The sequence below is a fragment of the Dromiciops gliroides genome, chromosome 1 (assembly GCF_019393635.1).
Source record: "Dromiciops gliroides isolate mDroGli1 chromosome 1, mDroGli1.pri, whole genome shotgun sequence".
Taxonomy (NCBI): domain Eukaryota; kingdom Metazoa; phylum Chordata; class Mammalia; order Microbiotheria; family Microbiotheriidae; genus Dromiciops; species Dromiciops gliroides.
This window is the reverse complement of record NC_057861.1, coordinates 127,068,259-127,095,687: the sequence shown is the minus strand read 5'-3', so window position 1 is coordinate 127,095,687 and position 27,429 is coordinate 127,068,259. Positions and strand designations below refer to the sequence as shown.

The 27,429-nt window shown below is 36.6% G+C and overlaps 1 pseudogene; it reads left to right on the top strand.

Annotated features, from left to right (window-relative positions):
• Positions 1 to 876: 876 nt before the first annotated feature.
• On the top strand, positions 877 to 11,237 carry LOC122746431 (annotated as a pseudogene).
• The last annotated feature ends 16,192 nt before the right edge of the window (positions 11,238 to 27,429 follow it).

Here is a 27,429-nt window from a genome sequence, read left to right as displayed (position 1 = left end):
AAGTTGTTGGAATTATTGGAATATAAAGACATACAATGGATTCTGGATGGGCAGCACAAGATGAAAAAAACAAATTTTTTTTAAAAACCCAGCTTACTATATAATAAGGAGTAGGTTTCATATATAAACATTAAAAAGTCAAATTGTAAACTCATTTTTATAGATCATAACAATAAAAATACAACTAAATAAAGACAATATAATAAAATGAATAAGTGTGTAAAGAACAAATAATAGGGAAAAAATGAAAATAAAATGATAAAGAAAGAGCCTACCAAAATTTCTAGAATGTAATTAATGTTGTTCTAAAAACAAACATATGTTTAAAAAGAAATTTTAAGAAAATACAAAAGAGGATCAATAAAATTAATACTTATTACAAAATTAGAGACAACAAATTAATAAACCAAAAATCATGAAATGACATAAATTGATAAATTAGAAATCAAAAAGACTAAAAAGTGAAAAGTATAATTTAAAAATGTAACACATCAAGAAATAGATCTTAGTTCCATAAATGAAGAGAACAGAAAATGAATTGAAATAAATAACAGTGAACAAAGTAAAATCCCAAATAAATGAGTAGAAAAAACAAAGAAAATAGAAAGATAGACAGACAGGCAGGCAGACAGGCAAACAGACAGACCAAATATATGTATGTGTAGGGGGTGGAGCCAAGATGGTTGAGAAAAGGCTGCTTCTAGCTTGAGTTCTCCCCAAAACCCCTCTGAATACTTTTAAATATTGCCATAAAATAATTTCTGGAGAGGCAGAACCTACAAAAGGACAGGTTGAGATAATTTTCCAGCAAAAACAATTTAGAAAGGCAACAGGAAACATCTGTAGTCCCCAGGTAAGTGTAGAGGACAGTCTAATATGGGTCATGCCAGAGTAAATCTGGCCCCAACCAATGAGAAGTATGCCTTGGTAGCCATTGAATCAGTGATGGAAAGCAGCTGCTTCTGGATCTCTCAATCCACAGAGAGTAAGGGGGTTGAACAACTGATTAGAAGAGGTCATAGGGGTCTTTTGCTGGTGTTGAGGCATGATTCTCTTGCTTTTTCCATACTCAGATCCAGGTCCCAGTCTTGGGAGGTGTTCCTAGAGCATGGAAGAACACTAGCACACCAGAGCTTGTGGCAGCAGTGGAGCAGAACCTCATTATAGTTCCAGGGCAGAAAAAAAGTGCTTGTGGTCTCAAACAGAACACAGCACAAGCCAGGACAGTAGTAAACACACCTCTCCTTTGATCATATCACCTTGAAAGAACTGAAAACTTACCAATCCCTAGAAGTATCTGTAAAAAAAGTTGCAAAGAATCCCTGAATCTTGGGACAGTGAACCCCGCACACTGGAAGCAGAGCTCCACTTTATTTATTTTTTTAATTTTAATAAACATTTTTATTTAAGTTTTTGAGTTCCAAATTCTATTCCCTCTTCCCTCATTCCCTTCCCTTTCCTAAGGTGGTAGGCAATTAAATATAGGTTATACATGTGCAATTATGCAAAACATTACCCTCAGTCATTTTTCACAAGAAAACTTGAATAAAAGAATATACTGAAAGAAAGTGAAAAATAGCATGCTTCATTCAGTCTGTATTCAATCAATATCAGTTTTGTCTTTGGAGGTAGATAGTATATAAGACTGAAGTACAGCCCCACTGCTGTGTGTGCATATTCAGCCCCAGGTTAGCCATGCCAGAGAAAGAGACCTCCAGAGCCTCTGAATCTGCTGCAGTGGCAGCTCCTTCTGGAACTCAGCTCACAGTTTGGTGATAGGACTGAGTAGTTGCTTGGGGGAGATTAAAAGGGTCTATGCTTGAACTGAGGCAAAACTGGGCTTGTTTTGCCCATTCTGAGCATCAGGACGCAATCTTGAGTGGTGGGCCCAGGTGGGGGAGGGAAACAGGCTTACCCGGAGTTTGGAACCACAGCAAAATAGGTATTTTTTCTGGGGTAAAGAGCAAGTAGGCTTGTGGTTATTTATAGAACAGAGCATAGGCCAAGCAAGTGCAAGATGTGCCTCTCCTTAAATAGTACCACGTGGGATCCTCTGAAGTTTGGGACAGTGCATCCTAGAAGCGGTGATCCACTTTAAGAAGGAGTTAAAAATTAAGAAACAGGCTAGCAAAATGAAGGGACAGGAAAATATGTGGACCATAGAAAGTTTCTTTAGTAACAAGGAAGATCAAAATATAACCTCACAAGTAGATAACAAATGCCAAGTTCCTATATCCAAAGCTTCCAAGAAACATTTGAATTAGTCTTAGGCTGTAGAAGAACTAAAAAAGGAGTTTGAAGATAAAGTAAGAGAGGTAAAGGGAAAAGTTAGAGAGGTAGAGGAAAAAATGGAAAGAGAAATGAGAGTGATGCTGGAAAGTCATGAAAAAAAAGGCAACAGTTTGAACAGCCAAATGTAAAAACTCTGAAGAAAATAATTTCTTAAGAATTATGATTGAAGAAATGCATGCTAATGATTTTATGAGAAATCAAGAAACAATAAAGCAAATACAAATGAATAAAATTATAGATCAGGGCAGGCAGCTAGGTGGCACAGTGGGCAAAGCGCCAGTCCTGCATTCAGGAGGACCTGAGTTCAAATCTTGCTTCAGACACTTGATACTTACTAGCTGTGTGACCCTTGGCAAGTCACTTAACTCTCATTGCCCCACCAAAAAACCCCAAAACAAACAAACAATAAAATAGAGGACAATGTAAAATATCTTCCTCAAAAAAAATAAAAGTTGACCTGGAAAATAGAACCAGGAAAGATAATTTCAAAATTATTGGACAACCTGAAAACCATGATTAAAAAAAGATCTTAGACATCACCTTCCAAGAGATTGTCAGGGAAAATTGCCCTGATATTTGAGAAACAGAAGATAAAATAAAAATTGAAAGAATCCACTGATCACCTCCTGAAAGAGAACCCAAAATGAAAACTTCCAGGAATTTTATAGCCAAATTCCAGAGCCCAGGTCAAAGAGAAAATATTGCAAGCAGCCAGAAAGAAACAATTCAAGTAATATGGAGCCACAGTCAGGATAACACAAGATCAGACAGCTTCTACATTAAAGGACTGGAGGGCATGGGATATGATATTCCAGAGGGCAAAGGAACTGTGACTACAGCCAAAAATCGCCTACCCAGCAGAACTCTGTATAAACTTTCAGGGAAAAGATGGGACTTCAATGAAAAATAGGACTTTCAGGTATTCATGAAGAAAAGACTTGAACTGTATAGAAAATTTGACTTTTAAATACAAAACCCTGGAAAAGCATAAAAAGGTAAACAGGAAAAGCAAATCATGAGGGAGGTTTAAAAGGTTAAACTGTTTACATTCCTACAAGTTAAAATGATACTTCTAACTCATAAGAACTTTCTCAGTATTAAAGCACCTGAAAGGAATAAATTTAGACAGAGTACACATTTGGGATTATGAAGGCATATCTGTAAAGCTTTTATTTTTGGTTTTGTTTTTTGTTTTTGTTTTTACAGGGAAGGCAGGGTGGGGTGGCCTGCCCAGGATTGAGCAGCTGGGGAGTCTCTTCTGTCTGAGGCCGATTTTGGGCTTGGGTATTTCTGGATCCAAGGTGATTGCTTCATCCACTGTGTCATCTAGCTGTCCCATGATGACATCTTTAAAATAAAATTAAGGGGTGAGAGGATTGCCCTGGGAGAAAGGAATAGGGAGAGGTGGAATAGAGTAAAGTATCTCATGTAAAAGAAGCAGGAAAAAGCTAATGGAGTGGAGGGGAAGATGGGGCGGGGGTCAGAGAAAGGAATGAGCCTTAATTTCATCTGAAATGGCTGAAAGAGGGAATAACATACACACTTAAGTGGGCATAGTAATATATCTTGCCCTGAGAGGAAGGGGAAGGGGATAAGGGAGGAGGGATGAAGGAAGGGAGGGCAGATTGAGGGGAGGGACAGTCAGAAGCAAAATACTTTTCAGGAGGGAAAGGGTAAAAGAAGATAGAAAATAGAGTAAATATTCTGGGGAGTAAATAGGATGGAGGGAAAGACAGTTAATAAAGGTAAATGGGGAAAAATGAAGCAGAGGCAAGAGCAATGTAAGATAAGGATGAGAATGGTGAGGATGAGGATGGCAGTGATGATGGTGGTGGTACTTTGCCCTGCTATTTTGAAGAAAATTCTTTGGCAGGTATAAGGTACTATATAAATGTTAGCTATTATTGTTGTTGCAATCATCGACCTCAGTTGTTTGCAAGGAAATCTCCCTTTAAAGTACTATATAAATGTAGTTTACTATTAAAAAAAAGATGAGTACAATGCTATCAGAAAAACCTGGAATGACTTACATGAGCTGATGCAAAGTGAAATGTAATGTATACAAAATAACACTAATATGGTAAGATGATCTGCTGCAAATGACTTAGTTATTTTCATCAGTGCAATGATCTAGGACAACTCTAAGGACTTATGAAAAATTCAGTCCATAAATAGAGAAAGAACTGATGGTATCTGAATATAGATAGAAATATATTTTGTTGTTGTTGTTAGTCCCTTTTTCTAAAGTTTTTTTTGTCTGCTATGTTTTGCATGACTGCACATGTATATCATGTTGAATTGCTTGAGGTCTTAAGGGGAAGGGATATGGAGAAAGGAAGCAAATTTGGAAAACAAAGTTTTAAAAAATTAATGTTGCAATATGTTTTTACATTTAAAGTGGGGAAAATTCTAAATAAATGAATAAATAAAATTAAAAAATAATTTTATTTTACCAATTACATGTTTTATGGGGCCAAATTTAATATGGGGAGTTAATTGTCTATCTCTTCATAATAGTGGGGTTCAGAAAATAATGAGGGACCTCTAGATCCAAAGTTTCCTCTCTTCCAAATTGCCTTTTTTAGTTATTTCTCCCAGGCTAATGAGAAAAGAGATTAACAGTCTCTTTTCAACAAACAAATCAGGTTTTATTAATGGGAATAAAATATACAACAAAGGTAAAATTAATAAAGTCAGGGACAAGGGAATAGGGGACGAGGAAAATGAATAAGCTCCCTGGCTCTAGCAAAGATTCACTCAATCCCCAAACTTGCTTTCAGCTCAACTAATTCAAAGAGCTGGCCTTGTTTCTTTTAACTCACCACCTGGGGTCCATAGTTTCTATGGGAGTCAGTTGCACAGTCCCTCTCCAGTCCAATTTGGGAAGCTCACCAATAAGAAAGAGTGTGAGCTCCCAGTCTCAGCATTTACTTTTCTACCTTTTCTCTCCCTCTCCCAAAAGGGAGGTCCCCTGCTCCCCTCCCCCACCTGGGTCTCCTGCCGCTCAGGATTTCTTCCTGGTTGCCCGCTGGGGGGGGACATTCAAATCCTTCCCCCCAATCCACTGGGACCCCTTCACTTACCCCCCCCAGGCCAGCTGTTCAGTCGGACCGCGTGGGGTGTCTGGTGTGTCGGCCCGATTGTAGGGTTAGGCTTTATTTGTGGCCCAGCAAGGCCCCCTGAAATCTATCTATAGCTGGAGAAAACTCTCAGCCCATATTTTTGTGTGTTTTTCTGCCCCAAGGGTTCTTTTATTGCTATTTTGGGGGTTATTATATCAGGAGCCCCGTGAGCTTAATGTCTTTCCTCAGCCATCTTGGCTCCACTCCTAATCATAATTTCTTATAGCGCAATCTCATACCACAATTTGTTTGGCCATTCTCCAATTGATGGACATCTCCTTAATTTCAAAATATTTTTCAGCAGAAAAGGGCTGCCATAAATATATTTTTGTATATATAAGACCTTTAACATTTTGTTTTTATCTCTTTTTGGATACTGACCTAGAACTGGTATTGCTGTGTCAAAGAGTATACATGGTCTTGTAACCCTTTGACCATAATTCCAAATTGTCCTACAGAATGGTTAAATCAGTTCACAACTCCACCAACAGCGCCTTAATGTCTCATTTACTCCATATCCCCTACAACATTTGTCATTTTTCCTCTGCTGTCCTATTATTCAATTCAATAGGTATACGGTAGTACCCCAGGATTGTTTTGACTTTCATCTTTTTATTCAATAGTGAGTTAGAACATTTTTTTTCTTATGGCTGTACATAGCTTTGATTATACCATCTGAAAACTGTTCATATCTTTTGATCATTTGCCAATTGGAGAATGGCTTTTATTTTAAGAATTTTGACTCAGTTCTCTAAGTGTTTGAAAAATTAGGCCTTTTTAGACAAACTTGCTCCAAAATTTTTTCCACTTCCTATTCCAATTAATATTTTTAACTGTATTTCCCTCCATCCTACTCTCTCCAATGCCAAATACTCTATTCTCTATCTTCTTTCACCCTGTTCTTCTGTAAGAGTGTTTTTTCTGACTTCCACCTCTTCTAATTTGCCCTTCCTTCTATCACTGACCACCCATATCCCCTTTACCTCCTAATTTCCTACAGAGTAAGATAATTTCTATACCTGATTGAGTGTGTATGTTATTTCCTCTTTGAGTCAGTTCTAATGAAAGTAAGTTTCACTCACTTCCTGGCACCTCTCCCATCTTCCCTTCCACTGTGTAAGCTTTTTTTGCTTCTTTTATGTGAGATACTTTATCTTATTTCACCTCTCCCTTTCTTTTTCTCCAAGTTCATCTTTCATTCTTGAAGAGGACCATGACTCCTGGGTAATGTTATAACTTGGAATGAATTAGATTTAAGTGAGTGAGGGCTGTGCAAATAACCAACATCATTCTGTCCTCCAGAGCCATCTAGGTCCAGTGGAAAGATATACATCAGAATGACTGTAGATGGCCCTGAATATTTAAAGCAATCAGGGTAAAGAATCACACAGCTAGTGTCTCAGCTGAGATTTGAACTTAGGTCCTCCTAACTTCAAGACCAGTACTCTATCCATTGTACCACTTAGCTGCAAAAATGAATTAATGGATGAATGGGTAGATGGATGTGTGATGCATTTATCAATTTTTATAATACAAAGAATGTGAAAACACTGTCAAATTCTGTAAATTTAAATAGAAAAGTAAGGACATCTCTCCTATCAAGTAGCTCTCATTCTAATGGAGTGACCATATGAATGAATGTTTTCAACCATAACCAGAGGGAAAGGTCCATTCTACTTAGAATTCATTGGCTAATTAGATGTGAATGATTAATATCATTTCCACCATTAAAATTATCTCCATTTCTGATGTTAAAAAATTGACACTTCCAAGGATTTTAGTCTTCTTGTTTATGATCAGTTGTGTCAGACTTTGTGACCCTATTTGGGATTTTCTTGACAAAGATACTTGAGTAGGTTACCATTTTCTTCTCTGGTTTATTTTACAGATGAGGAAACTTAGCTATGCAAGGTTAAATGACTTGCCTAGGGTCACAAAGCTGTTAAGTGTCTGAGGCCATCTTTGAGCTCATGAAGTTTGGTTTTCCTGACTTCAGGCCCAGCACTCTTTTCACTCTGCCACCTAGTTTCCATGCCATTTATCTCCCTGAATTCAGCCTTAAGGCCTTATTTTCTCTGTGTCATCAGTAGCTATGGCTGTAGCTATAGAAGGCAGACTTGCCAGGCTGAATTTTAACATGTGTTGCTTTCCAGAATAATGGGCAAGTGCATCATTCCCAAGGCTCTTAGATACAGGGTCATGGAAACTTTCTTTCAATTTGAGTGGAGATGGTATTCAAGGTTATATTGGTGGTTTGACTTGCCTTGCACATGCTCCCTCTTGTCTCTCTCTCAGAGTACTTTGATGCTTTTTTATCTAGGCTGCCTTGCATTTCACTTTGTCTCCATTTATATAGGAAAGTACTTCAACCTCACTTCTTTTTAAAAATAGAAGCAGATAGTCAACTCTGACAGCATATCCTTTTTGTAGCATATAATTCAGTGCCAAGAATTCAGCAATTGTGAGTACTGCAGACTTTTCTAAAGCAGAATAGAGGTAAAATTGAAGGGTTTTGGCTTTGAAGGTCTAGCATCATGAGGACTAAATTCTGCTGACATTTTTCCTTCTAGGGTTTTTCATTTTCTTGGATTCAGTCTTAATTTTATTGGAATAAAAAGTATCCTTCCAAATTTAATTCTACAGAATCTCTCCTTTGTCTTTATCTTATCCTTCTTTCTTCCTCTACCCATCATGCAACACTTTCTCCTGGCATACTGGAGTCTCTTTGGAGAGTAGAATATTCCATATTAAGTATGCTTTAATGCCCTATACCTTTGACCTCCTTTACCTAGATCTGGACTTGAATACAATTTCCCTCTCTTCCTAATAATACTTCTAAAACAGTGAAATACAAGAAACATTTAAAATCATTTTCAGGAATAAGACTAATATATGGAAATATTGATAGGAATAGGGACTGGATTGATGATTTCATTGGTAAAGGTAGATTGCATTTTATGGAGTACTGTGACATTAAATGACAACTCCTCATGGTCCTACATTCAATATGGGCCAGATATGAGCTTTGAACCCAAGTTTCCTTGGCCCCAAGAGAAATACTCTATCCACTCTTCAAAGTTAATTATTTGTCTAAAGGAAATTATAATAGTGATAACAACAACAACAAGAACAACAACAGGAATCATGATAACTGATTAATGTATAGTGGTTTAAGATTTGCAAAGTATTTTATGTATATATGAACTAATTTAATCATCACAACCATTCCATGGTAGGTACAATTATTATTCCAGTTTCAAAAATGAGGAAATAGGCTTAAGGAACATAAGTGATTTGCCTAGGGTCACACATATAGTAAGAATATGAGGCAAGATGAAACACATCTTTCTGATTCCAAATGCAGTAAGTGGTACACTATGCTACCTTGTTAAAATCTGTGATGCAGCAGGAGGCAGTGGATAGAGAATCAGTAACAAGTGAGCAAGACTTGGGCATGTGTCTATCCCCTAATGTAATGTGGAAAAATCATTAAAACTTCTTTATTATTTTTTCTTACTAAAATTTTTGAGATGTAGCTAAAAAAAGACAATGGAAAAATATACTACTAAACATACACTAGCAAATAAAAAAGGAGATTAATGAAATTAACATTCATTTAGAAAAAATAACAGAAAATGAACACAAAGGAAAAGAAGATGAAGGGAAGAAATATTAATTTGCCTACTATGTGTCAGGCATTGTATCAAATGATTTACATATAGATTATATTATTTGATCCTCATAATAACTTTATTTTAAATTTATGAGTAATAAACATTTTTATTTATAGTTTTGAGTTCCATTTGTTATCTTTTCTTCCCTTTTTCCCCTACTCTGTCACTGAGGTGGTAAACAGTCAGATAAGAAGTAGAGATGTACAGTTACATAAAACATTATCATATTAGTTATTTTGTACAAGAAAACATAAAGAAAAGAAAAAATGAAAGAAAATTAAAAATAGCACACTTAAGTCTGTGTTCCATCAATATCAGTTCTTTCTTTGGAGGTGGATATATGGTCCATCAATAATCCTTTGGGAATGTCTTGGATCCTTATATTGTTGAGAATAGTTAAGTCATTCACAGTTCTTCATCAAACAGTATTTCTTTCTCTGTGCACAATGTTCTCTCAGTTCTGCTTGCTTCGCTATACATCAATTCACACAAGTCTTTCCAGGCCTTTCTGAAAATATCTTGTTTGTAAGTTCTTATAGTACAATAATATCCTATCATCATCATCATAAACCACAACTTGTTTAGCCATTCTCCACCTGAGGAGTATTCCTTTGATTTCCAATTCTTAGCCCCCATAAAAAGAGCTTATATGTATATGTGTATATATACACATATACATATATATATATATATATATATATACATACATACATACATATATATATATATACATACATATATATACACATATACACACACACACATACATATCAGCTCTTTTATGGTACACACATATATATCTGATACATACACATATATATGGTATATATGGTACATACATATATATATATATGTGTGTGGTTTTTTTCTCTTTTTAGTGATGTCTTTCAGATCTATTCCTAGCAGTGGTCACAATAACTTTACAAGGTAGGTTATATTACAATCCCCATTTTACAATTAAGGAAATTGAGGCAGATGACATTTAAGTGATTTGTTCAATCACAGGTGGTCAGTGTCTGAGCCTGAATTAGTACTCAAATCTTCTTGACGTTAGATTTAATTCTATACCCAGCACTCCATGAAAAAACAAACAAACAAACAAAAACCCTTAGATTAAGCACAAAATGGGTGTTAAAAATTAAGGAGAATTTAGTAAACTAGAAACAAAAAGAATTGCTACAATCTTATGTAAAAACTGTAAGATTGTTCTTTGAAATGATAAACATTGACCTTTTATTCAAATAGGCATGGTGGTACCAACTATTCCATCCTCCTCATTATCCTGTTCTTACCACCCCCTCCCAAGTAACTCCTCACCCCAGCTGTCCTGCTACATTAGGTCCTGGTGGCCTCCCATGGGGACAGCAAAGTCACCATAAGGAAGGTTTTGCTCATTGTGACATGGTTCAGTATAAGGGATAGCTATGATTCCATTAATAGGAATGAAAATAAGGAAGATTTTATTTATACTGCAGGTTACCACAAGAAAGAATAACCTCAGGAAGTACCTTCACAATGGAGAAGATGGAGAAACCATAGAGTTTGATGCTGAAGAAGAAAAGGGTGCACAGGCAACCAATGTTTCAGGCCTTGATGATGTTCCAGTGCAAGGCAGTAAATATGCAGCTGATTATAACCATGATAGACATTATCCACATCCTAGCTGTTCTCTGCAGATCAACCAGTACTTCAGAATTGTGAGAGTGGGGAAAATAATGTGGGATCAGAGAGTGCTCCTGAAGGCCAACCCCAACAATCATGTCCCTACCACTATGGGTATGTGTGGAGAACCTATTCCTGTTGGCCACAGTATTCCAATCCTCCTTTTCAGGGAGAAGTTATGAAGGGCACTGACAACCAGCATTCAGGAGAATAAGGTCAACCAGTGAGACAGAATATACTTAGGGGTTAGAGACCAAAATTCTGGAGGGCTCTCCTTGTCAAAGACAGCCTAGAGAAGAAGACAAAGAGAACCAAGAAGATGAGATCCAGAGTCAGCAGCCAACTTGGTGTGAATACCATGGTAACTTCAATTACCAATGCAGATAACCAGAGAATCCTAAACCACAAACTGGCAGAGACAAAAGAAATTGAAACACCAGCTGAGAGCACATCTGATTGTGAGGCTGAGCAGGGCAGGGATGAGTAAATGTCAAATTACTATTTCTACCATCATCTGGTTTACTCATTCTAGAAGAATAAAAATTATGGAATTCTGAATATAATGAATAAATGGAATATTTGGAACAGAAGATCTAAGTGCTTGCATTTTGCTGTTGACTACATAACTCTCTGTTTATCTATGCATCATGGTGTTTTTTAAAAATTATTTACCCAATTAAGTTTCTTTGTGGGAATGACATTTTTAAAGCATGGTTTTCTCAATATAGCTTTAAAGAATTTTGAGGCAGTTGATGCCAAAAATTTCTCTCCCATTATTTTTGGTCCCCAATGTCCTTGAAGATCCTTTCCTCTGCCACTGCCAAGAATACCACTACTGCCTGTTATAAGGAGGGTAAGCTTAGGGTGGGCTTGACCCATCTGTGACAATATATAAAGATATGGGCTATAACCTTTCCCTGGAGTTCCCCAGCACCTCATGGAGAAATTTGTCACACCTTTTACCATTCTAAGGTGGACACCTAAGGCAATATTTTTAGACATCCTCAAGGATAAGAAGTCAGTTCTGTATTCTGTCAGAACCATTCTATTATCTATCCCCAGCCTACTGGTAGAAAGCACCATTGATATCCCATTGAATAAATATCTTGTTGAACACTGGACAAACCCTAAAGCCTTTTAAACATACAGTTATCCCTTTCACATTGTGACTTTTCCCATTGTGGTTTCAATATATTGTGGAATAGCATAACAAATTAAATGGAAATTTTGGGAGGAGTTTTTCAAAAGCCTCAGATGACATGCAAAGGCCAGCAAACAACACGGAGACAAGAAAATATTTATCCCAGATTTTACAACAAGGTACTGAAAATACCCCACAAAAGAAAAAAGGAAAAAAAAATTATAAGACTTATCTGGTTACAAAAGGAGGGCCAAAAAATTTAAACCAATTTTTTCACATCACAGGCATGCTGTGCCCCTAACCTTTGTAATATAAAAAATATAAATGTACCTAATGAAAACCTACAGAAAGACTAGCCAAGAGCTACGAACATGGCTTCCCATGGTACCTTCACTTTAACTTGGTGGTATGAGTGTGTGTGTATATTTTCCCCTTTCTCATATCCTTTTTTCTCCTTTTTCTCTCTTCTTTATGGGATGTTGTATCAGACTATTTTCCTTTCCTTCTTTCTTTTTTCTTAAACTCTAGTTCAGCTCTCAACTTTAATGTATAAATATATTTTGTTTAAAAAATAAAGGCTTTTGAATTTATTTATATCTTGTCAAGTAGAGATTTTTAAGAACCCCATTTTTGATTTGTATAAAAGTATACATGATGTATTAAAAATCCTGCAAACTGAAAGCACCTACAAATATATAAATATTGTGGTAAAATTATTAGAATTTGGCTGACTCATTTGGGAGGGGCCACACCTGGCCTGCCCTGAAATTACGAATGCTACTGAGGACAGAAGGAGAATCCTCTCTCCATAGGCAGTTTTTGAAGGACTTCCCCTTTTGGGGGAGGAAAATTAGAAGCTCGCTGAGGGGAACTCTCTGTGCCTCTTCTGGAGCTCTCTCTCTCTCTTCTGCCCTTCTGGTGGCATGAGCAAGAGCAGCAGCAGCTGAGTCATTCAAACCTCTTTGTAAGTTGTGCTTTCCATTGAAGCTACAAGCTCCAGGTGGTAAGTTACTCTGCTCTTTTGAATAGAATTAGGTTAGAGCTAGGAGGATTATCTGTATTTCTTCTCCCCTATTTCCCTGTCTTTGATTTTATTAATTTTACCTTTGCTGTTTACCTTATTCTCTTTAATAAAATCTGATTTATCTGTGGAAAAGAGGCTGTAAGACTCCTTTCTTATTGGCCTGGGAGAAATATCTAAAAAGGCAGTTTCAGAGGGGAGGGAGCTTTAAATCTAGAGGTCCCTCATTATCTCCGGGACCCCAAAATTTAGGTGAGCTACCCAATTAACTCTTCATATATTAAATTTGGCCTCCACAGTATAAAAATAAAAATATAAATATATATGCATGCATAAATATCACACACACATATATATATATAATTTGGTAGATAATATGTTTAGTATCAATAATTCATTCTCTATAGCCCCATTTTAGCAATATTTCTTTTCCCTGATTATCTCTTTTGATTAAGTATATTTTTTTGGTTTTATTTTGTCTGAGATCATGATTGCCACCCCTGTATTTTTTTAAAATCAGCTGAATGAAAATAGATTCTGATTCAGCCCTTTATTTTCACTCTTTACATCTTTCTAGATAGCTAGGTGGCACAGTAGACAGAGTGCTTGATTTGAAGTCAGAAAGACTCATCTTTCTGAATTCAAATCTGGCTTCAGACACTTGCTATTTATATGACCCTGAGCAAGTCACTTAAGCATATTTGCCTCAGTTTCCTCATCTCTAAAATGAGCTGCAGAAGGAAATGACAAACCTCTCCAGAATCTTTGCCAATAAAACCCCAAATGAGGTCATGAAGAGTCAGACATGAACAAGATTAAATATGAACATGTTTTTTTTTTCAGTTCCAAGTACATTTTCTGTAAATGACATATTGTTTAATTCTTGTTTCTAATACATTTTAATATCCAGTTCCATTTTATGGGTGAGTTTATCCCATTCAAATTTATAGTTATGATTAATAACTGTATTTTCTTATATCCTATTTTTCTTGTTTAAGTTTCTCTCTTTTTTACTCTATCTCTCCTCAAAAATTTGTTTTGCTTCTGATACATGTTAATCTGCCCTACCTTATATTACTCCCCAACCCTACTTTATCTTATTCTCCTCCTATTTCAGGCTTTGAGGAAGATATATCTAGACTGGGCAATACACTTTGTTCCATAAAACAAGACAGTATTTTCCCAAGTCCTTATGATCTTGATATTTTTCATTTGTGTGGTGACCCAAAATTTTTCAGTTGACCTCATATTTCTGGAAGCTCCACAGTATGACACATTTCCCTGTCATTATAGCATTTTGTTCACATCTGTATTCATGAAAAAGAGAAGTTACACCGTTTTATTTCATTTCTTCCTCCCATGGTGTATATCCCCCCACCCCACCCCCCACAACACACAAATCAAAGTTTCTTTTTCTGAAAACTATAAAATCTTATCCAATTTTAGTAATCCATGATTGGTTGTCCAAATTATGTGCCCAGTCAGTTTTGTTGTTTGTTTTTTGTTGTTGTTTTTTTAGAAGCATCCTCAATTATTCACATCTTTAGTCTACACCAAAGGAAACTTTCTTTTCTGAGGACAGATTGTGTTCTCTTCTCAACTTCATTCTCTGCTCTTTCAGGTTTTGCAGCTCTTTTTCCATTTGACCATTTTTTTCTCCCATTTGGCCATTTTTTCTCTTATTTGGCCAATTGGATTTTTTAAGGAATTGTTTGCCTCAGTCAATTTTTGTGTTTCTTTTTGCAGTGTAATTCTCATTTCCTTCATTTCTTTTTACTGTATTTTCTTCTACCTCTCTCATTTGGTTTTTAAAAGCCTTTTCAAGCTCTTCAAAGAATGCTTTTTTGTCTTGAGACAAGATCATCTTCCCACTTGAATCTTCATTTGTACGCATTTTGACAAACTCATCTGAGTTTGAGTTTTGGTCTTCCCTTTCACCATAGAAGCTGTCCATGGTAAGGATCCCTTTTTGTTTTTTGCTCATGTTAAAGCCTATTTTTAAACTTATAAAGTTGAAGTTGGTTCCAGGGGCACAGGGTTCACTGCTGCAAGCTTCTTGCTTCTCTCAGCTGCACCACTATCAGCTGTGTTGAGTTGCAACAGTGCCGAGCTGCCGAGTGAACCAAGCTCTGCTGAGCTGAGCTGCCAGCTTAGCCAGTCAGTTCTTAGCCACCCTCCCCTTGCACCCAGTTGAGACAGACCTTTCCCTAAGTCTTCTAAATTATCTCAAGTATGAGGAGAGAGGTAACTTCCTGGCTTCCCTCTGCCATCTTGGCTCTGTCTCCAGAACTTTTTCCTGCTAAGGCCATGTCATTTTTTAAAGTTTAAGTTTTTAAAATTACATGTGAAACATTTTTATATTGCTTTTTGAAAACTTAAGAGTTCAATCTGTTTTCTTTTCCACCCTGTCCCTAGTTCAGAAAGCAAGCCATTTGATATAGGTCATACATGTGAAGTTATAAAAAAAAAGAGTTTCCATATTACCTTTGATGCAAAAGAAAACAGCTTCTCTCCCCCAAAAATATAAAACATGAAATGTAAAGTTAAAAAAATATATTCTTTGACCTGCATTCAAACTCCATCAGTTCTTTCTTTGGAGGTGAAAAGTATTTTTCTTTGTAAAATTTAAGAACTGCCTTAGATCATTGTATTGCTGAGGATAGTTGCCATTCACAGTTGATCACAATACAATATGGCTGTTAGTGTATGTAATGTTCTCCTGGTTCTTCTCAGTACATTTTGCATCAGTCTATGTAAGTCTTTCCATGTTTTTTTTTTTCCTTCCCCAAAAGTATTCTAGTATTCTGCTCATCATTTTCAAGCACAATGCAATGCCATTATGATGATATACCACAGCTTGTTCAGTCATTCACTAATTGATAAGCATTTTAATGATTGGAATGATGCCACCTGCTGGAGACTTAATGTAGCAAAGCTCTGCCATGAGGAGAAGGTGTCTGAAGGCAAGAGATGTAGCTCTTTGGCATCAGGAAGTGTGACATTTGTGCGTGGGAGGAAGAGGGGGTGAGGCTGGCACTCTGGGGTGCTATATCATGTGGACTCTGGCAGAGAGTGGAGCTAGGAATTATCTCTTCCTTTAATAGATAGATGGATCTAGGCCTTTCTCTCTCTCTTTACCAAATTCTTTTTTTGTGTGTGTGTGAGGCAATTGGGGTTAAGTGACTTCCCTAGGGTCACACAGCTAGTAAGTGTTAAATGTCTGAGGCCGGATTTGAACTCAGGTACTCCTGACTCCAGGGCCGGTGCTCTATCCACTGCACCACTTAGCTGCCCCAACTGCACCACCTAGCTGCCCCCCAAATTCTTATTCTCCTTAATAAATGCTTAAAAGTCTAACTTTTAGGGGCAGCTAGGTGGCACAGTGGATAGAGTGCTAGCCCTGGAGTCAGGAGGACCTGAGTTCAAATCCGGCCTCAGACACTTGACACTGTGTGACCCTAGGCAAGTCACTTAACCCCAATTGCCTCACCAAAAAAAAAAAAAAAAGAAAAGTCTAACTCTTGCTAAAGCTTATAATTTATTGGTGACCACTCATTAGATATTTTAGACAGACTAGCTGGAATTTTAGCCTTTTACAGATGGCTGACCATGAAGAGGAAAGCTGAAACCTCCATCTTCTAATCTTTCAGTTGGGTAAACAATTTCCCCTACCTTGTCATTTTAAATTGGAAAGTACTGCTAAGTACTGGCTGTTTTACACTTTCGATTTTCAAATGAATCTTTTAAACTCGCTAAGTACCCTGTTCCTGATTTTAGTTGGTTTAACCAGGCAAATGGGGGATAAAATAGTGTTAATGCTTTGTTTTTGTGGATTTTCTATTTTTTTATTTTTATTTTTGTTAGAAGAGCAAGCAAGGTGCTCACAGAAGACAATATAAATGTCTCCCTGTCTCTCAACCATGCATTTTCAGAGAAACCTCTGACTCCTGCATTTTTTTCAAATTCTAATGCTAAAAGGTTCTCTAATTTTGCATGCCTGGAGGCAACAACCCAGCCTCTAGAAGCCTTTAATCCCCTAGCAGTGAGGGAAGGGAAACCAGTCCTGAGTTCAAAACCAAGTCTGATTCAAATTGTCCTGGTCCCTCCTCTCCTCTTAGGACCCCACCCCCTTCCCTCTCCTCTGGCTCCACCTCCTACTACTCCCTTGACCAAGCCCCTTAAACCTCCTGCCAGGGAAGTCCAGAGATCTAATGTGCATGCGCAGCTTTCTCTACTTACATTTACAGCTTCTACTCAGTTACCAGAGAAATCATGCTCAGCCCTTCGCCAGCCTTGCTGTGATTCTGACTCAACCTGCTGTGGTTTTCCCAAACCAACCTTAGAAAACCCTTTGAATCCAAGATATGCTCATTTTGTTCATAATTTTGCTAATCTGCTTTAGTCTTTAATTAGTAACCTTATAAAGCATTTGTATTATGAAAGGATCAACAGATAATATAAAGGGGTAAAAAAACAAGAGCCACTAAAGCTGAATACAGATGTACAAGACAAGCTTCATCATCATAGTACAAGAATCAGCTTATTTTGCCATGGAAGGGTACATATTTTACAGAAATGTAGAAGTAAACAGCAAGGTATTAATATGAGTATTGGGGATTTTAGATATCAGAAACAAAAGTATTCTAAATTCACCTAGAGAAATAATGTCAGTTCAGAGGTTACATAGCATTTCTGTGCTATTACATCTACATTTTGAAATTAATGGTATGGGTTTATTTTCATAGAGATTTTCATGCTTTTGAAATTGTGTTTTATACTTAGCTTTTTTAAAAATGGGAGTATTTGCAAAAGCTTTTTATAGTCATGTGATCAAGTTTATATTTTGTAATACTCTTATTAATATTAGGTTCATATTCATTTAGATTTCCCTAGTTTGAATTTCATTGTCTTTTATGCTTCCATGTGTATTCTATTCATTCATCCATCTAATTTTGAAACAATGCAAGATGGTTTTGATTTCATTATACAATGTTAATTCTAGGAGTATTGTGCTCCCATATTCTGAGTTGTTTGTTTTGTTATTTTTTTCCTTCAACTGATTATTTGATCAAACTGTATAAAGCATTTCCCTGGCAAATTGGTTGCCATGGCAAGTGTAAAGATTCTAGAAATATTATTTTTAATAAGCGTATTCAAAAAAGGGGGGAACATTTGTAAAAGTTTTCTTTATTCAAAAAAAAGTTTTCTTTAAGATTGTGTTGTGTTTTAACTTGTATTTAAATATGTTCTGATTTTTCACAAAAGTAATTGTATGCTTAGTAAAAAAAAGGTATTATTTGAAATTATTGCATAATTGTTTATTGTATTCTGAGTCAAGGTACATTCACATTTTTTGCAATCATGCTATCATCAATTTTTAAATCCATATGAGACTTAGATTATGGGAATTTACTATTTAAGACATTAATTGCTTTCATTCCGAGTTATCAGATGCCAGTTGGCCATGATGCCATCCAATCACAAGAGGAATACATGCAAGAGCAGACACTGAACTGTCACATGAGGGGAGACAGGCATGAAGTCAAGGTATGGCTGAGGGAACAGCTTTTGACAAATGTTGAGGTTGGTTTCTCTTGGTTTAAATTTTTTCCCCCACAATATTGTACAGATGGCTGGAAGATTTCATCCCACCCATCTCATTCTACACCTGGCTTCTATTTCCCCTCCTATATGCCTGTTGCCATGGACATCTCAATCCGATGCATCTGATTAAGTCTGACTCCATTTCCTCCAATATGTTCAGTGGCATGGACATATATCCCATCCACCTATTTTAAGCCTGCCATAATGCATGAGCAATACATATTGATCACGTGTGGGAATGCTCATATCCCATCATTTTTCTGTTCTTTTATGGTAACCCTCATAATTATCTCAGGTGTCATGATAAATACAGTGTTGAATTTGGCCTTGACATCTGTTACCAACTATATTAGATTTTAAAATTTCTTACAATGGCATGAGGATAATTAGGCAGATGATGCAAAAAGTGATGAAACAAAGATAAAAAATTATTTTTTAAAATTAGTATCACAGTAATTGTCTTCTCAATTTACCCTACACAAGGGGGCCTATAGTAATATTAAGTTTTAGAGAATGTTTCATTTTTTGTTTTATTATATGTTTCATGTATAACAACTAAGATTATAAACTCCCTTAGACATGTTTTTGAGAACTCTCATTGTTTGATTTGATTATCGACAAAGCTATTTTAAAGTTGTGTTAAGCTCAATATTGTAGGAAATTTTCCTGGCTGATTACCAACATCCACACATCAACCCCTGAAAAGACTTCCATTCCATGACTACACCCAGAGGACATCTCAAGAATCATCTGAGAAAAGACTTTCAGAGACTTTAAATGAGCAGTTCTGTTTTGTTGTTTTTTTTTTTTCCCTTCTGTTATTATATACACCATCTCTAACATGTACTCTCTGCAGAGGCCTTCCCTCTGCAGGCCAATGTCAAAGCACCACTTTCATGAGGGACTGACCCTCTGGACAAAATTTTCCTCTCTCCCTTTTCTGTATTGATATTACCATATTGTTAGTTAGCATAGGATATTATATTCTGTTATTTTTGACTGTTTCATCAAGGAAACACCCCATATTTCTTGAGGAAACAAAGGGGGGACTGTAATGATTAGAATGATGCCACCAGCTAGAGACTTACTGTAGCAAAGTTCTACCATGAGGAGAAGGTGTCTGAAGGCAAGATATGTGGCTCTTTGGCATCAGGAAGTGACATTTTCATGTGGGAGGAAGAGGGGCAAGGCTGGCACTCTGGGGCACTTTTTAATGTGGACTCTGGTGGAGAGCTGAGTTAGGAATGCTCTCTCCCTTTAATAGATAGATGAATGTAGGCCTTTCTCTCTCTCTTTGCCAAATTCTTATTCTCCTTAATAAATGCTTAAAAGTCTAATTCTTGATAAAGCTTATAATTTATTGGCAACCACTCATTAGATATTTTAGACAAACTAGCTAGAATTTTAGCCCTTTACAGTATCCCCTAAAAATCTAGTTCTTTTTCACCACAGAAAGAATTATTATAGCAAAACCAACATGGTGGATGGAAAGGCAGTTACTTTCCTGAGATCTCCTGAAGCCCCTTCCAAATACATTCAAATAATGCTGGAGCAGCAGAAATCATAAAATGAAAGGGTGAAATCATTTTCCAGGAAAAGACAACTCAGAAGGTCAGCAAGAAAGGTCTGTTGTACCAGGGTGACAGTGGAACACAGCCAAGCACAGGCTGCATGCACCAGGGCAGATCTAACCCCATCACAGATCCTACCATAGCACAGATTCAGCCCCAGAAAACAAGGGAAAAGTGTTGGGAGCCTCTGAATCAGCAGTGGCAGAAACTGCTTCTGGGACTCAGCCCACAGATAAGAAGGGGGTCAAAAATTAGCTTGAAGGAGACTACAGGGGTCTCTTTGCTCACACTGAGGTAGGACTATGTTATTCTGCCTATACTCAGATCCAGGTCACAGTCTTGTTTGTCAGTCCAAGCTTTGGGAGCATCACAAACAAACATGAGCTTGCAGTGTCACTGGATTCTGTTAATATGTCCAGGGAAGAGAAGCTGACCTGTGTTTGCTTGCAGATCAGAGCACAGGCCAGAATTGTGAACAAACCTCTCCTTAAATCATAGCATCTTGGAAGAAATAAAAACTGATAAATTCCTAGAAGTATCTCAGAGAACATGTGCTCAAATACCTTGAAGATTGGACAGAGTGCCCTCCACCCTGGAAGCAGTGCCCTACTTTAACAAAGAGTTAAAAGTCAAGAAATAGACTGGGAAAATGAGTAAGCAGAAAAAAGTCATTGACCATAAACAGTTTCTTACATGACAAGGAAGATTAAAATATACACTCAAAATAAGATAACAAATAAAAGATCCTACATCCAAAGCTTCCAAGAAAAATATGAATTGGTCTCAGATCATAGAGCCTCTCAAAAAGGACTTTTCAAAGAAAACTTTCAAAGTACTTTTAAAGAAAGAAAAAGAGGTAGAGGGAAAAAATGGAAAGAGAATTGAGAGTGATGCAAAAAAACATGAAAAAAAGTCAATAGCTTGGTAAAGGAGACACACAAAAAATAATGAAGAAAATAACACCTTAAAAAAGAGACTGAGCCAAATGGTAAAAGAGGTCCAAAAAGCCACTGAGGAAAAGAATGCCTTGAAAAGTCAAATGGTGGCTGGGGGGGGGGGGAAGGGTATGCGGGGGGGTGAGATTTAAAATTGGATATAAGAGCATTAAACTCCCCTTTAACTTTTCCCTTATATATCTCCCAGACCAGTAAGAGAAAAAAGCCTCTGAGCTTTAGTTAAAGATGGATTACTTAGCTTTTATTGTTTGGGAATTAATTAGCCAGGCTGATCACCAGACCACACCATCAAACCTGAGTCAGCGTGTGTGTGCAGAGAAAGAGAGACCACTTCCGTTCTCTCCTCTTTTTTAAGCTCTCACCCCGGAAGTGGAGTGCTTGGTCATGCTCTCCCGAGCTTTAGCAGACGCACGGCTGTTTGTCATGGTCTCCTCCCTGAAAGATCGGTCCTTCAAAAACTGGTGTCCTTCAGTTATTGTTAACCAACTCTTAAATGTTGGTTAAAAGCTTTCATTTTTTACCACAGGGGGCAGGGGACAGCCAAGATGGCAGAGGAAAGGCAGTGACTTTGCTGACCTCTCCCCAAAAGCCCTCAAAATACCTTCAAATTATACTATAGGACAATTGTTGGAGCACAAGAACTCAAAAAAGAACAGGGTAAAATATTTTTCCAGCCAAAGACAACTTAGAGGGTCAGCAGGAAAGGTCTGTTGTACTGGAGTGAGAGTGAAGCTTCCTGAGCTGATCCAGCACCAGCCCCAAAGAACCAGGCCTTGGGAATCTCTGACTCAACTATGGCAGCAGCTGCTGCTGGAACTCAGCACACATTGAGAGAGGAGCTTGGCACACAGTGCAGACCCAGTCTGGAAAAGACATCTCTTCCAGCTCTCCATGTCTTTGCCTTCAGTAGCTTTTTCTAAGGCTTGGTTCACAGACTGGTGAGAGGGTTCAGCAATTGACCAGGGTGAAGTGGTTGTGGCCTCTGCTGGAGTTGGGGAGAAATGCCCAGGTTCTGATGTAGTGGGCAGACTTGAGTGGTGGGGGCCCAGTGGGGGAGGGGCACAGCATGCCAAGCTTCTGACCATAGAGAATCAGATTTCAATCAGACATCTGCTTCCAGGTTAAGATGACTATGCAAAGAAAGCACTGGAGTACAGGTTTTTTTGTTTTGTTTGGTTTTTTTTTGTGGGGAAAATTAGACCAGAATACACCCTCAGAAGAAGATTGCTCTAACATCAAAAAGCTTCCAAGAAAATATGAATTGGTCTCAGGCCATGGATCACTCAAAAGGGACTTTGAAAAGAAAGTAGGAGTTATAGAAGGAAGATTTAGAGAGGTGGAGCAAAGAATGGAAAGAGAAATGAGAGTGATGCAGAAGAATCATGAGAAAAACCTGAACAGCTTGAAAAAACAAATGAAAAAGGAGATACAAAGATCTCTGAAGAAAATAATTGCCTAAGAATTAGGATTGAACAAATGGAAGTGTCTCCATTACCAAGCTGTTGACTTATTTTCTATGATTTTCTTGCATCACTCTCAATTCTCTTTCCATTTTTTTCCTCTATCTCTTTTACTTTCTTTGAAAGTACTTGGAAAATTTACTTGGAAAAGTCCTTTTTTAGAGCTTCCATGGCCATAGACCAATTCAAATTTTTCTTGGAAGCTTTGGATGTTGGAGCTTTGACTTTGTCATTATCTCCTTCTGAGGGTGTATTCTGGTCCAATTTCCCCCAAAAAAGCTTTCTATAGTCCACTGATTTCTTTGCCTACTCATCTTGACCTGGAAGCAGATGTCTGATTGAAATCTGATTCTCTATGATTGGAAGCTTGGCGTGCTGTGCCTCTCCCCAACTAGGCTGCCACAACTTGATTCAACTGGATCAGAACCTGGGTGCTTTGCCTCAACTCTAGCAGAGGCCATAGCCACTTCACCCTGGCCATCTGCTGAACTCCCTTAGCAGTCACCGAGTTGAGCCTCAGAAGAAGCTCCTGATGCTGAAGACTCTGAAAACCTGGAGGAGCAATCTATTCCAGGCTGGGTAGGTACTGTGCTGAGCTCCTTTCTCAGCCTGCACAGCAGGTTGTCGCAGTTGCCATCTTTGCCTGGAAAATAGTCTCACTTTGTTCTTATGTGGGTTAAGCTGCTCCAGGAGTTGTCTTATGACATCATTTTGGAGTGAAAAGATGGATTGAATGAGAGCTTGGGGAAGTCACAGCCTTTTCTCTGCCATCTTGCCTTGGCCATCTTGGCCTGCCCTGGCCTATTCTCTTTAAGCTGTTGTTTTATTCATTACTTTATAATTCTCTTATCAAGCTGTTGACTCTTTTTTTCCTGATTTTCCTTTTTCACTTTTATTTCTTTCCCACTTTTTTCTTCTATGAATCATATTTTATTTAAAAAATTCTTTTAAAGTATTTATTGGAATTCTTTTTGGTCTTGAGAATGATTTACATTTCTCTTTGAGGTTTTGCATCTATGTCCTTTGAAATTGCTGTCTTCTGAGTTTGCATGTTGACTTCTTTTTCACCATAGTTACTTGCTAAGGTTGGGTTCTTTTGTTATTGTTGTTGGTGATTTATCTAGCCTATTTCTTGACTTTTAACTTTTTGTTTAAGTTGAGTTCCATTCCTGAAGTAAAGGTGATCTTTTGTGAAAATTCAACTTTTTTCATGTTGGTTTTTTTTTTAGTGAGGAAATTGGGGTTAAGTGACTTGCCCAGGATCACACAGCTAGTAAGTGTTAAGTGTCTGAGGCTGGGTTTGAACTCAGGTACTCCTGACTCCAGGGCTGGTGCTCTATCCACTGTGCCACCTAGCTGCCCTTTTTCATGTTGTTTTCAAAGTGAATTTTGGGGAGTCTGAAAGTTTTCAGTTCTGCCAAGATGAAAAGATTTAAGGAGTTATGTAGTCGCTGCTCTCTTGGCTTGTTCTCTTGCCTCTGAGTGACCAGAAACAATCCTTTTCACCCTGGAACTGGTCTAGGGTTACTATTCCTGTCTGTGCTCTTCTTCACTGAGAGACTGAAATCCAGAAATGTGTATAACTGATACAGTGCCAGTGAAGAATCTTTTATAATATGTTTCTGACAAGTTGCCCTACCTCCTTACTATTTTTGGGTTGAGAGCTCCAAAGACAGCTGATTCAATAATTCCGAAGGCCTACTACTGGCATGCTGGGAAAGAATATGTGCTTGTGTGGCCTTCTGTGGACTCTGTTCCATTCTCATCACAGTGAAACAGGCCTTTCCTGTTGACCTTCTAAGTTTTCTTACACTGGAAACTTATTTCATCATGTCCTTTTGTTGGTTCATTTGCTTTAGAAATTATTTTAGGTGTTATTTTACTGTTTGTAGGAAAGGTTAAGTAAATCCCTGATTTTATTCTGCCATTTTGGATTCCTGCCCACCTGCAGTCTCTATGTTTTATCTTTAGTAAGCTTGCTTCTCTGTCAAGCTGAAAATATAATCTTGACAACTATCCTGGTCTGGACTATATTATTTATTGTGCCACTTTGTATGGTCACAAAACAAAAAATCTGAAATCAAAGTGTATTCTTATATATTAGGGAATAGCAAATATGCAGTGTGGTATTTAATGTAATGGGATATTGTTGTGCTATAAAAACAAAAAAGATAAGCAATTCATAGGAACATGGGTGAAATAAATAGAACCAGGAAATTATGTTCATTTTAAAAATAATGTAAATGGAAAGAATAATGAAATCAAACTGTCATAGAAATATAATGTCAAAGGTAGGCCCAAGAAAAGACCTGATAAAATGTACCTCCCTCATTAAACCAAAAAGGTTGAGGATATTGATATCAAATAATATCTATCCCGTCAGCATCATAAATTTGTTGGCTTTTTGTTAAATTGTTATTTTAGTTATTTAATTTGTTTTTGTTACAAAGGAGACTTTCTTTCTTTTTTTTTTTTTTACATATAAGGTATTTTATTTTTCCGTTACATGTAAAGATAGTTCTCAACTTTTGTTTATACAAGCTTTACAATTTCATATTCTTCTCCCTCCCCCCTGCCCTAGACAGCAGGTAATCTGATATAGGTTATATCTATATATCTATATACATATACATATAGACAAAGGAGACTTTCAAAGAGAAATAAACAGCAACAAAACAGTTTTTGCCCTCCATATTGACACATAGCTTTCACTTCTATCAGGCCTCTAAAGAATTTCTTTCTTTTTTTCTTTTTTCTTTTTGCCTCTAAAGAATTTCAAGCAAACTGTCTCCTACTCATATTTCCCCATTTAATATCTATGAACTTTTTATTTTAAATTTAAATTTAGTTTGTCACTTATCTTTATTAAATTCTGTAATATTTGAATAATTCTGACATTCAATTCTGTTATGAACATTTCAGATCATTTTCTTTGGTCAAATTCCAGTGCAATAGTAATCTGTAGAATTTTTCTGATCTAATCTAGTAACCATGTCAAAAGTCAAAAGAAGCATAGTTTTGCGTGAGATGTTAGAGATGAACCCATGCTGGTAATCCTTTTTTAGATGTTCAGTGAAGATCTCTAACAATGTATTCTAGAATTTTTCTGGCAAGCAAATTTAAGCTTGTTTGAAAATAATTTGCATGGATCCATTTCTTTCCATTTTTTTAAAGACAGGGAAACCTTTTACCCTTAATTCCTACATATGCAATTATCCCATTCTCTAGGATCTTTCAAATAACACTGACAGTGTCACAGAATCACTTCAATTATTTCTTCGGTACTCGAGAGTCTAGCTCTCACAGGTCTGATGACTTAAATTATTAAGAAGAAATAGGTGTCTTTTTTTTTTCCTTATATATTTTGGTTATTAACACCTTGCAATTTTAGTTTCATAATTCATTTCTATCACATAGAAAACAAAAGCAAAAATTAGGATTGCATTGACTTGTCTTCTCTAAATTAACTTTTATTTTTTAATCATGCCTTGGAGCTATCAAAGAATCAGCTAATCTTTGAGCATTTCCTATGTTCAATATGACATTTGTAAAAAAAACAAATTAAAAAAAAAACAAAAAAAACCCACTTGGTTTTTTTTGTATATATATCTCACTATCCTTAGATTATTGTAAAATTCATCATTCTTGATACTTTTCTGTACTAATATGGCACAATTTTATGTTAATACTGTGGTACAACTAGTCTTGATTCTACCTTATCATACCTTATTAGCTTACTTGTTGATTGTGCAGAGACATATATTCAGGGTGATCCATTCAGGCATATTATATACACAATGTTTTAGGAAGAACATTAATAAACTAGAGAAAATATATGGAAAGGTCAAAAGGATAGAAAAATAGCTTCAAATTTCTGCCCTTAGAAGAACAATTTCAAAGATGCAGAGAGTCTCAGCTCGGAAACAAGAAGATTTGTAGGGAGCATAACTATGTTAAAGAACCTGGAGTAACAATGTGTGGCAGTGTTAAAAGACTTGTTTTATTTGGCCCCATAAAAAAAGATCTAGGAGTGGGGGGTGGAATTTACAATAAAGTATGTTTTACAGTAATATAAGGAAAAGCTTCCTGATAATCAGACCTCTAAGAAAAATAGTCTTCAGTAGAGGATAGTCACTCATTAGAGGGCTTCTTGCAGAAGTTGAAAAACCATAGGTGAGTTTGGACAGTTTTTATTCTCATATTCATTTAACTATTTCATCTCTGAAGTGTTTTTTAATTTGTGCTAAATCTGTGATTTTTTCTTACTTCTCCCCTTTCTTACTCAATATAACAGTTTCATATTCTTAACCAATCAACAAAATTAAATTATCTACTTATTTCATTTGCTTAAGTCAGGTAAATTAATGAAATGAACTTTATAATTTCCTTCTGTGCTATTCTTCCCCTCTGCCATAAAAGAAGACAAAACATCCAGGTTTAAGTTTGTAATGTAAAGATATTACTAATGAATAGAGCTTTGAACTGTGTCATCCATGCATGTCAGGTTTTTGTTCAATGATTAATAAATGAATGAATACATGAATTTATGTTACATTGTAATTTAATTAGTAAGACAGAAATATTTCAGGTACAACAATATTTTCATTTTCTTTAACTTAGGAAATCACCATTCCTAATGTCACAAGGGAACAAATCCTTGACATTGATTTAATAAATAAACAGAAAATAATGAGATACCTAACTCCCAATGAAAAAGAAATATTAATCATAACATTCTAAAATGATAACTTATCCTGGAAAACTTTTCTTTGGCCTCATCATTGCATTTACTTGTACAATTTTGATCTTTAAAAATTTCTTATGTATAGGGATGGCATGCATGATGCCAGGTTACTCATTTCCCTTTAGTGTTTTAAATTTAATTTGAAAAAAAATATTGCTAGAAATCAGTTACTCATTTTTGAG